The 13,132-nt window shown below is 33.9% G+C and overlaps 1 protein-coding gene across 5 annotated transcripts in view; it reads right to left on the minus strand.

Moving 5' to 3' along the window:
• The window catches only part of SOX6 (SRY-box transcription factor 6), a 619,212-nt gene that overhangs the window by 476,131 nt on the left and 129,949 nt on the right, over positions 1–13,132 (minus strand). For 4 of the 5 annotated variants that reach the window (XM_043580741.1, XM_043580744.1, XM_043580742.1 and 1 more), the window contains exon 3: positions 7,923–8,004. The exons of the other annotated variant lie outside the window; for it this stretch is intronic. The gene's annotated coding sequence lies outside the window, so the exon portion shown is untranslated. The remainder of the gene's footprint in view (positions 1–7,922; positions 8,005–13,132) is intronic. 5 annotated transcript variants of the gene reach the window in all.

The following is a 13,132-nucleotide window of genomic DNA, read 5'->3' on the forward strand; positions in this document are numbered from 1 at the left end:
TTTAACAGACACTAGTTAGCTACTATAGTACTGTCAATACTATAATTCAGTCATAATGGGGTAAATGGGTATCAGTAGGTTGCCCAGTGAACCAAATCATCACCTATGACATGGTTTCTGTAAGAATATCCATTCCAAATTCCAAACAATAAAAGTTCAGAACTTTACCTATTAGTAAGTTGGAGACTGCTTACAAATACTTCCCTATGAATATTTCACAGATGTCTTTTTGTGATATAGATAAATACTAAAAATCAGGCAACTAAGTATCAGCCATTTTGAAGTAGTTCATATGCTTTACAAAAGGGGAAGCAAATAAAAAAAAAAAGAGGGGTGCCTGGGTGGCTCAGTTGGTTGAGCATTCGACTTCAGCTCAGGTCATGATTTTGCGGTTGATGGGTTCGAGCTCCGCATCGGGCTCTGTGCTGACAGCTTGGAGCCTGGAACCTGCTTCAGATTCTGTGTCTCCCTCTCTCTCTTTCTGCCCCTCACCCACTCACTCTCTCTCTCTCACTCTCTCTCTCTCTCTCTCTCTCTCTCTCTCTCTCTCTCTCTCTCTCAAAGATGAATAAATATTTAAAAAAATTTTTAAAAACAAGAATTCAATGTGAAAATTATAAATTACTTCCTCATTTACTATTAGTCAAGTCTGGGATTTTCAAACATAGTACTTGGAAGTATGTATGAACAAATGATTATTAGTAGCTATAACACATTAATACGATGCCGATAAGAATGATGACTATGCCAATACTATGTATTATGGGTCATAGAGAAAATATAGTTTCTAAAATTACCATATTATTATATTCTCCTGCATATTCAGATGTTTCCTAAAAAATATATACAAAGTTTCTAAGCTGAGGGCACTAGGAAAGTTAACATAACTATAAGTCAACCCATTCTCATGCAAATTCTAGAGAAATAACTAAATATACAACCATCTGTTTTAGAAATAACTAAATAAGCAACCTAATACCTTGTTTTCCTATGTGAGAAAGGCTACGTGGATCCATAAAAATGTCATCTGGGTAGAGCTTTGAACATGTAGTATAAGAACTACTCATAAAGCCACCAAATGTATTATATATTACATGTATATAACGTATGTATTACACTGATATGATACCTAAATGATCCTCTAATAGAAGACAATTTCAAATAATGTTAAAAAAAAAAACTAGCTTGCTATAGAAAGGCAAACAATGTTCACAAAGCTTGGATTCAAAGGAAAAAAATGGATGGGCATAATTCAAAGTGTTTGTAAGAAATAATACATGGAGTTTTCAGTAAAATTACAAAATAATTCACTTACTCTTTGTCGGCAAGTTGGGGTCAGGGAGAGAAAGATACTAGGCCTTATCCTGAAGTAACACAAAGCATACCTGAATATATCACCTTTCTCCCATTTTTAACATGAGACTTGTAGTACGAGGTCAGAAATGTTGCCTGTAACCAACTACACGGTGGCTTTCTCATTCATCTGTTGAGCATGAAGTCCCACAGCAGCTAGAGACTCTGATGTCCATGCAGGACTTCCAAACTTCCCCCCAGAGCATATGTGCTAGTGGACACCACACTGCACACACTCCTTACTCATTCTTTTGCACCCCTCTCCAGCCATCAGTAATCCCTTCTATTACCAGCAGACTGTCCTTCAGCCACAGAAGTTAGCAGTAAAATCAGAGCCCTGCTAACTATCTCTGTCAGTGCAGCTGGGGATAGAAGGCCTGCTCATCCCACTGCACCCACTGGAGTAGTTCATTATTCTGGGTGTTATGCACTCTAGCCAACTATGAAGTCTCCACTGAAGAAGCATGGTTAAAAGTGGTATGTCCCTGTCTATAACTGGGAAAAAGTGTCAGTGGGTATGCATTTGGGGTAAAGTTGTATATAAGCACATATTCAAAAACCTGAGAGTATAAAAGCTGCATGGAACTGAATTTATCATTTTCCTTTTGAAGCACATCATATAGACAAATAGCTACAGTTAATATATAGCACTTTATAAAATAATCATTGTCTTTCTGTGAAAGGACCTGACAGGAAATGTAGCAGGCCTCTCATACATCAGTTGTGGCCAGAAAAAGGGAACACTGTCCTTTCTTTACATTTGAAACACCAAGCTAGAAAATAAATCCATTTGAAAAATTATCTCAAGTTTTTGCCAGGGGAAAGGGATTTAGGGAAGTTTGAGGTTTCTTGTTAACAAAAACTGACAGTAAACCTTCATATTATTTTTTTTTATTTTTTTTTAATTTTTTTTAATGTTTATTTATTTTTGAGATGGAGAGAGACAGAGCATGAATGGGGGAGGGTCAGAGAGAGAGGGAGACACAGAATCTGAAACAGGTTCCAGGCTCTAAGCTGTCAGCACAGAGCCCGACGCAGGGCTCGAACTCACGGACCACGAGATCATGACCTGAGCCGAAGTCGGCCGCTTAACCGACTGAGCCACCCAGGCGCCCCTAAGCCTCCATATTAGACTGTATGTGTCTATCCATTAAGATTATTCAAAAATTTTAAAAAGTGTTCTTGTCAAGAAAGATAAGTTCAAATGAAATGTTGTTTTTCAAAAATTCTTCTAAAAAAGGCCTTAGGGTTTGAGGTTTTCACCAGTGGTTCTAAGAAAACAATTTATACTGCTTTAAGTGAAGTAAGGGTAAATGGCATTTCACTGTGATGTGCTGCTATGGCCTATATTACTTGAACCATACAAACGAGTTTTCCCGGGATTTTGTATTCCCTTAGAAAGGAAAACAGAAAGAAAAAACTTTTACATAGTCATGAGGCATAGGGCAAGAAATGGACATATAAATAACTGTTAGCTCAGTGTAAAGGATCCCTAAAGAAAGGGAAGAAGCCCAGGAGATGTGCACATCAAATAAAAATGGAGAATATGGCTATATTTCAGCCCAAACCAATATTCCCTTTTCAGGAATCATCCCCTCTGGCTTACCACTGACAATCCATAGACAGTGTATGAGTGAGATGAGTTCATGAGTAAGATGAACAGGGATGCTCCACGGCAGGTAAATAAATTTGTTTCCACTGAGATAATTATTCTTACCGTATGTCACTACTCTCATAGCAGAAGCAGGACAGGTGATGACATCCTATAAAATGCAATTTTTATTCCTATACTCCTGACATCGAGATATATAACCCACTCAGCTCTCATGAATTTTTTTTTTTTGCTCTCAAGCTATGAGTGGGTTTTTGTTATTACAGTTGTTCTTGGTTTTTGCCCTTTTTTAAAAAGCTATCATCAACTGTGAAATACTGTTAAGAAACTCAGGGAAAAAATGGACTTTCATTATTTTAGGCTATCTAGTCCTAAACAAGGACTACACATTATTATTTGAGATAGCTGAATGCAGCTATTTTACTTGGATTTTGTAAGGTTAACATCTGCATGATATAACCTCTATCCTCAAATGAATGCCATTTCCCAAACCTCAAGTCCTTTCAGACCTAACCTACACAAGAAACAAGGAATCATAAGCCTTTGTACCAACAAATAATTTTTCCAACTGTAATTCATTAGTACCTTATTCCAAAAGCGTATGAATACTTACAAGATGGTTAATCCTCATTAAAAACTAAGATTACATGACATAATTACATGTAAATAAGAAAAATGAATTAAACTCTTACCCTTTCCTATGGCGGGCACTAGTTGTGAATCATATATACAATTAGAGTTATATTGCTAAGCTAAAAATATTGGTAAAGATCTAAAAATGACAAACAGTGCCTTTTAAATTAATGTCTTATTAGTTGAGTGAAGTACACTGACAAAGAATAATTTATGCTTATTCAAACTGCACTCGACATCTTCAGGTGTTTCCAAATGAGCTCACAGAAGAGTGATTAAATGCATCTGATAACAAGCCACACATTGCTGAAATTACTTACCGCCTCATTTTATGATTAATTAAACATGTAGATTAAAGTTGCAAAAGAATTTAGATTAATGAGCAAGTTAAGTCTTGCTGATATAAGTGAATTGGGAATTGGATGCTCTGTGGAACTTTATAAACATGCATTTTATAATGAATAAGACAAGGCTACATGCAGAATCGTGGCCACCAGGGCCTTTTGACGATGCAGTCTTTTTTAACATGGTTTGACAGCTTTCAAATAACATTCTTCTATAGGCTTTAAACTTTGTGCTTTGCTGTAAAACACAAGACTACATAACTCATGTACCAGGAGTACGATTATTTTTGAGCTCTCCAAGGTAATGACCCCCTGTAGCAGCAGCTGTTCAGAAAAAATTACAAGCTCAATTGTTATTTTAATCAGAGATAGTTTCATAGTTAAAAGCAGTTATGCAACTTGTAAAATTATACGACACCTCATCAGTACCTTGTCTTCAACACTCCTTCCTCCAAAAGTAAAACCATCCAAAGAAGTCACAGCTTCCAGCGGACTTATTAGCAAACAGGATTCTCAATCATTCATAAAATATTCAAAGCCATTTATTAGTGAAGTTTCTGTGCTAGGAAAGGTAATGTTTAAATTTATGACGACTCTTATCAGCTCCAAGAGTGTGTCAAAATATCTGCTGGGGTTTGCTGAGTCTCTAATTTTTCTCTTTTAAGATCAGTTTTACCTAATCCAAGTAGCTTAGACTGTGTCAAAAGCCAAGTTGGACTTTATGATTTTCCAAGGCAAGAGAAATTCAGGTTGTTCACAGAGATGTAGTACATTCTCCTTTGCAAGGGATACAGAAGTGGAAAGAAATTGAGCTTAAGTTACTAAACTAGCTTATGGTTGAAAATCTATTCCGTTTTTATTATGAAGCTTGTAACACAATACCATTTATTATTACCATAGCATAATAAAGACACTCCTACAAATTCTTTGAATGGATCCATTCTGCTATCTAAAATATACCTCTAACTTTTTTCTATTTATTTTCAGATCTTATGCATGATTCATTTTTTGGCAAGAGTGAGCTTTTTATAGTGTTAAATTTTTTTCTTTTTAATTCAGATTATTTTTAGACTCTAAAGACTTATGAAGAAAACTATGGAAATTTTTATATAAGGATCAAAGGAGTTGTTCCATGACACAGGTGGCAAATTAACATCATTAACCCTACATATTTATCATGTGGACATAATTTCCCATTTGAAGATTTATGTTAGTGAAAATACAATATTGATACATAAGTCTCTGATTACACTACAATTTATTAAAAGTTAAAATCAGCGTTTTAAGCAGTCAAAACAAAATTGTCTCCATTTGACTTATTTCCTTTAGTTTTATTAAGTCAGTATCTTTCACCGAGTAATGTAAACAACATCTTATCACCACAAAAGGTTATTTCAAATTTATAAGATTTCATCCTTGTAATTCAACTTGAATATAATAATAATGATTCTTAGGTAAAAATATGGGCACAAATATTTCAAGGACCAAGTAATATATGTTTTCTTTATGTGGAAATTTAAATTTCTCATTTATATCATTTAAAAGAGGAAATATAGGGGCACCTGGGTGGCTCAGTCGGTTGAGCGTTGGACTTCGGCTCAGGTCATGATCTCACTGCTCGTGAGTTCGAGCCCCGCATCAGGCTCTGTGCTGACAGCTCAGAGCCTGGAGACTGCTTCCGATTCTGTGTCTCCCTCTCTATGCCCCTCCCCTGCTCATGCGCTCGCTCTCTCTCTCTCTCTCTCTCTCTCTCTCTTTGTCTCTCAAATATAAAATAAAACATCAAAAAATATTTTTAAAAAAGAGAAAATATAACAACAGAGTGGTTATATCAGCCCAAAAGAGCCTAAGTTAGAGATCTAAAACTAATTCCTTTGCACTCATAAGATGTATTTGGTATGTGGCAGAAGGACATGGATTCTTCAGGCAGTTCAACAAGCCACCAAATTTCAAGCAGCAGGATTTTTCCACTCTAGCCATTGCCATATTATTTCTAGGCCACACAAATTATGAGGTGTATCCTGGAGTTATTAATAATTTAATAGAAATTGTGTCATTCCTATGGTATTTTAATACAAGAAGATACATTTTTCTCCATGAAAGTAATTTTTGTGAAATAACTTTAAGTCCTAAATACTGAATACATTTAGCTATTTCATGTACTTAGTATTATTAGCATGTTTTAATTTTTCTGATAAATGCTTTATCTAGTTTGCCTGCATAGAGTATATAAATTTACTGGTTATTTAAAGTTAGGAGTGCGGCGCCTGGTTGGCTCAAGTTGGTTTTGTCTCAGGTCATGATCTCACGGTTCATGGGATAGAGCCCCTTATCAGGCTCTGCACTGATGGTGCAGAGCCTGCTTGGGATTCCCCCTCTCCCTCTCTCTTTCTGACCCTCCCCTGCTCATGTTCTCTCTCTCAAAATAAATAAATAAACATTAAAGTAAATAAATAAATAAATAAATAAATAAATAAATAAATAAATAAAGTTAGGAGTTAAATGTTTATTTGAAATACCAAAACAGGTCCTTCACCTTGAAATTTTGAATAAATGGGCAATTTAAAATATCCCAAATCAGCAATAATGTAACATAAAAATTCCTAACATTATTTTCATTAGATCAAAATGGCAATTTATTATAACACATTTTTTATTCCACAACACATAGTCATGTAGGCTATGAACCTTGTGTTTCTAAGGGGAGATTAATATTTTCTCTAACACATGTACAGGTTGGAAAAAAACAAAAAATACTCATCAGAAACTAAAATGAGATGACTAAACTCATTTTTGCACCTGATCAGGCCAGGCTTTGTCAAGGTGAATTATAAATGCATTAAGACCCACAACACTGCCAAATACTGAATTATTAATGTTGTCAATTCCTCAGTTTCGGTTCATGCCTTATAGAGGAGTTTTGTGGGATTCATCAAAACTTAGCCTCTCAACAGGTTTACAAGGATTCTAGAGGCAACATGTGTTAAACTAAAAATAAGGTAACTAAACCAAGCAAACTATCATCAAGGCCAGTGGAAGGTTTATAAATGCAAAGAACAATCTATAATGGATGGAGAAGATGAAGCCAGGTCCACCCCACACTAGATCCCCATTAACTCACCACCCAGCAGTTGACAAGAGGTGGTTCTTCATTTGGCAGGATCAGGAACATTAAGTACTACACATACAAGTTGTCTATGTTAATGTAAGTATTCAAGAGCCAAAAACAGTGCTAAAAACTAGCTTCCAAACTAGTACGGTTTATCATTTTTTATTCTATTAATTGTGCAAATTCTTTAGAATTTAGAGTTAGTTAACTGGAAGAGTCCTGAATTTTTCCTTCAGTGAAGAAATTAAAAGATTTCTCTGTTTTCTAGATTGATTATGCTAAATTACTTTTAAATCCCCATGTATCCAAAATATTTTGGTCTTTTATAAGGTGATTGGAGATTTAAAGTATGATTATTTTTTAAAATCACAGGTTTCTAAATTTTACTCTGTGCCTTATATCACTTCCACAATGGAAAATTGAAATCAAAACTGATTGTATTCATAAAATAAAACACTTACACCTGAAACGTATATAATGCTATACATCAATTATACCTCAAAAATAAATAAATAAATAAATAAATAAATAAATAAATAAATGCAAATGGGTTTAAGATTTGGGAAAATTTAGGGTTTCTGATACTCATTTTTCCAATCCTTTATTCAATACACGTGTCCCTTATAAACAGAAGCATTTTTGAAAAATATTGAATTGTGGTAGTAAAGTGGTTTAATTTGTATGTAAAGTTTAGCCAATAATCCCAATAATTTTAAATACAAGTTAAAAGTACAAGATGTAAAGAAACTGAGTGTTCAAGTTACCTAAGCCTTGATATTGGACCACAAAAATGCAATGCAATCTTCATTTGCCACGGAAATAGGAAATAAATGGGAACATTAGTTATACTCATAAATTATATATATTATACCTGGGCTCTTATACAAAGTGATGAGGGGTCACAAAGTCCTTCTTGAAGCATTTTTCTTTCCTCATCAGAAGATATAGAATGTCTAAAAAGAAGAAACTAATTGTTATTGGACCCACTATCTGCCAGATATAAAATAAATGTTCTCTATGCATCATATAATCTTCCCAACAACCACACCCATTTTATAGATGAGGGGATTGCATTTCAAACAGGCGAAGGTATTTGTCCAGAGTCACACCAAGTGGTGATGAGAGTAAAGCCCTGTGAACCCAACTCCAAGGTCCATTTATTCTTTCAACTATATTACACTTAATTATGGCTTATACTATTTGTGTTTATGCTATTCTCCACTATCTAGAATCCCTATCTGCTTCTTCTCAGTTAACCCATTCCTACCATTTCCCTCCAAGTTTTACCTACTCCCAAAAGTGTGTTGTGTTATCATCAGTTTGTTGAAAATCCTCAGTTCGTTACACTGGTTCGCACAATATATATTTATGTTACTAATGTTATCATCTATATTACAGCAATGTAATCATAAAATGGTTTCACTGACACTACATATGTCTCTCCCATTCTCCATTCTATACTCCTCTATCTCTATCACATTCATAGGAAATTTACTACTACTACTACCAGAAGTGGCAGTAGTAGTAGCCTTGGCATTATCATTATATACTACCAACTTCAACAAATCACCTTTTGCTCTAATGCTGCTCTCTGGATCTCCAAAATCTTACCCTTCTCTGCTTTCATTCTGCTCAAATGTTCTCATACTTCTAAACCACCTCCCTTTCCTTCCCAATCAAAAATTCTACTCTTGAATATTTCACAAAAGGTATAAGACATTCCTGATTATTCATTTAGGCAACAAATATCTAAGCATTTACTACCCGCTAGAAACTAAGGATATATAAACAAGATAGATATTTTTTGTCTAAGAACTTACAATCTACCACAAGAAAATATAAGTAAACCAAAATATATAACATTGAGTTGTGTCATAATAAATGTAAAAAAAGTGATGTGGGTATAAAAAAATTAAAAGTAGAAGTGCCTGCGTGGCTCAGTCGGTTAAGTATCCGACTTTGGCTTAGGTCATGATCTCCTAGTTTGTGGGTTCTAGCCCCACATCAAGCTCTGTGCTGACAGCTTGGAGCCTGGAGCCTGCTTCAGTTCAGATTCCTTCTCTCTCTGTCCCTCCCCTGCTCATGCTTGCTCTCTCTCTCTCAAAAATAAACATTGAGGCACCTGAGTGGCTCAGTCAGTTAAGCATCCAACTTTAGCTCAGGTCATGATCTCAAGTTTGTGAGTTGGAGCCCGTGATGGGCTCTGTACTAACAGCTCAGAGCCTAGAGGCTGCTTAGGATTCTGTGTCTCCCTCTCTCTCTCTGCCTCTCTCCTGCTCTGGCTCTCTCTCTCTCTCTCTCTCTCTCTCTCTCTCTCTCTCAAAAATAAATTTAAAAGAATTCAGAAATAAATAAATAAATAAATAAATAAATAAATAAATAAACAAACAAAAAATAGACATTAAAAAATTAAAAATACAAGTAATAAATCATCTGGGTGGTACTAGTCTGTAAAGATGTCATATAGAAGGTGGCATATATAATAAAGCTTCTTTGGTTAACAGGATGAAGGCAGAGAAATAGCAATAGTACCCATCTATTATTTAATATTTTCTCTATGTGAAGCACTCTTAATATACTTCAGCTCAATATATATTATGTAATTTTTTTACATATATATGGAGAATTCTGCTTCTGACCAAGATGGACTAATACAGACTTCTTTAACCTTGTGACTTAAACAACTAGGGGGAAAAAATAGACAAAAATATTAGAAAACAACAGTTTTCAGACACTGGGCATCAAGCAATGAAGAACAGTTGTTCCTGACGGGAATAAAAATGAGGCCATCCCTACAGTTGTCCCAGCTTATTGCATGGAGAAAGAAATTACCCACTACAGTGCAGGAAGGCAGAGTTTAATGGTCTCAGTGAGTTAAGAAGATGCAGCTGGGAGTCTAGGAAGTACAGGTGACTATAGTTCACAGAGCAGAGTAGCAAAGGAGAGAGACCTACACATAGACTTACAGAAATTTGCAGATTCTCACAAGAATTTAGCCAATACTGATCAGTTCATGTATGTGAGGAAGCTAACCAAGGTTGGGGAAGATACATCTAGAAACAGCAGATAAAACAATCCCCAGTGCTCACATAAGGCCAGAAATGGTTCATTTTTCCATCATCAAAAGTATAAAACTTCATAACACAAGGGAAATTTGTCAAAGTACTCAAAACAGTAATACCTCAGTAGGGAAGAAAATTAATCCTAAAGTCTGTACTAGTTCCAACTGAGAGCGCTTAAAAGCAAGCACTGAAAAGATCAAACTATTTCCAAGTATCTTAACTGTATACCAGAAAATAAGTCCAAAAATATTTGTAGGAAATCAGAAATATTCAGAACTCACCAAGGTAAAATTCTGCCATCCAATAAAAAATTACCAGGCATATACAGAAGAAGGAAAATACAACCCATAATGAGGAGAAAAATTGATCATTTGATCATTTGAAACTGAGCCAGATGGCAAAGATGATAAAATGAGTACACAAGGATATTGCAACAGTTATTATATTTATATTCTATTTATTCATAGAACTAAAGGACTAAACTTATTAAGTAGAGATTCTGAATATACAACAAAGACTCAAATTGAACTTCCAGAGATAAAAAATACAATGTATGAGATGAAAAATACACCAGGTGGAATTAAAAAACAAATTAGGCACCACATGACAAAGACAAGTGAACTTGAAGACTTAACAAAAAACAAACCAAAATGAAATAGAGAGTGAAAAAAAAATGAAAAAATGTGAACAGAATCCATGAACTGCAGGACATCTTCAACCTGCTTAATATATATGTAATTGAGGGAATCTACCCCCAAAAACCAAGAGCACACTTTACACACTGTATATTAGTCAATTTGACAATAAATTATATTTAAAATAAGTGTGTGTGTGTGTGTGTGTAATTGAATTCTACAAAGTATGGGAGTGAACACAAGAATTCTGAAGAAATAACAGCTGAAAATTTTCCAGATGTGACAAAAACTATAAATCCACAGGTATAAGAATTTTAAAAACTCTGAACTCAAGAAACATTAACAAAACTACACTAAGGCATATGGTAATCTAATTTCTTACAACCAGTAATAAAAAGAAAATCTTAAAATTAGCCAAGAAAATGACACATCACATATAGAGGAACATATATAACAATTACATATGACTTCTTTTTGAAAACAATGCCAGCCAAAAGACAATGGATCAACATCTTTAAATTACTGAACAAAAAAAGATAGTTTAAAAATTCTATACCTAGCAAAATAAACATTTTTCAGAAATACAAAAGCAGAAGGAAATCTCACCAGCTTACAAATAGAAATATCCTACAAGACACATTTTAAAAGTCCTTCAGGCAGAAGGTAATGCTAACAAATGGAAATCTGAATCTACACAAAGGAATCAAGTGTACTGAAAATGGTAAATATGTGAGTAAATATAAAATACTTTCTTATTTTTAGAATATCTTTAAAATATTATTGACTATTCAAGGCAAAAATAATTATTTTTAGGTTTATGACATATGCAGAAGTAATGTGTATGATAATAGCACAAAGACTAAGAGGGAGAAAGTAAGTATACTATTGTAAGATTCTTATACCGTATGTGAAGTGTGATACTATTACTTGAAATAAGACTGTGATAAGTTATATGGAGTTGTCATAAATTCTAAAGCAATCAGTAAAATGTCATTAAAACAAAAAATCAAGAGTAATAAGCCAATAAAGAATTTTAAATAAAAATCATCAAAATTTCTCAAAATTAAATCAGGAAAAGGGAACAATGAAAAGATGGTTCAAATAGAAAACAAAGAGCAGATGTATGCATTTAAACTCAACCACATAAAAAATTACATTAGTGTAAGTGGTCTAAGCATCCAAAATAAACATGAGGAACTGTCATACTGGATAGAAAGCAAGACTCAACTGCATGCAGTCTACAAGAAATTCACTTAAAAATGAAGACAATATACTTTAAAAGCGAAAATATGGGAAAATATATTACCCATAGTACCACTGATAAAAAGAAAGCTGCAGTAGCTATCAGACAAAGTAGATTTCAGAGCAAAAAATATTACTAGAGATAAAGGGATTCTTGTAAAATGATTAGGGGTCAGTTCATTAGGAGGATATAATGACCCTAAACATTTACACACCTAATAGAGCTTCTAAATACAAGAAAGAAAAACTACGAAATTTCAAGAAGAATTATAATCAGAGTTTTCAAAATCTCTCTCTCAATTAATGATAGAACAAGTAGACAAAAAAAATCAGTAAGGATATAGAAGACCTGAACAACACTATCAACCAACTTTACCTAGTTTACACTTATAGAACTTGCCAGCTAACAGAACAGTTAGGAATTCAATAACAGAAAGATATCCAGAAAATTCTTAAATATTAGGAAATAAAATAATACTTCTAAATGGTCTACAGAGCAAGGTGAACAAATCAAAAGGGAAATTAGAAAGTATTTTGGACTGAATAAAAATGAAAACACCAAATATCAAAATTTATGGGATGCAGCTAAACCAGTACTTAGAAGTAAATTTATAGCACTAATACCAATATTGAAAAACATTCCAAATTATCTTAGCTTTCACCTTAAGGAACTAGAAAAAGAAGAGCAAATTAAACCCAAAGTACACAGTAAAATAGATTAAATTAAATTCTAAATAGTTCTATATCTATTAAAGAAATTGAATTTTCAGTTTAAAATATTCCCAGAAAGAAAACTCCAAGCACAGTTGGCTTCATTAGTGAAATCGTTTAAGCACTCAAAAAGAAATAACACCTATTGTTTTGTACACAAACTCTTCCAGAGAATTAAAGAAGGAATATTTCCCAACTCATTCCATGAAGCTACAGTACTTAGGTAATCAAGTTGGTGGCATAAAAAAATAGATAAATAGATCAATGGAAGAAAATAGACACTCCAGAAATAAACCTATATGTATATGATCAATTGATTTTCAACAAAAGTGCCAAGGTAATTTAAAGGGAAAAGAATAATCTTTTCAGCCAATGGCACTGAAACATTTGAACAGCCATAAGCAAAAATATAAACCTCAAACCATACCTCA

The sequence above is a fragment of the Prionailurus bengalensis genome, chromosome D1 (assembly GCF_016509475.1).
Source record: "Prionailurus bengalensis isolate Pbe53 chromosome D1, Fcat_Pben_1.1_paternal_pri, whole genome shotgun sequence".
NCBI lineage: Eukaryota > Metazoa > Chordata > Mammalia > Carnivora > Felidae > Prionailurus > Prionailurus bengalensis.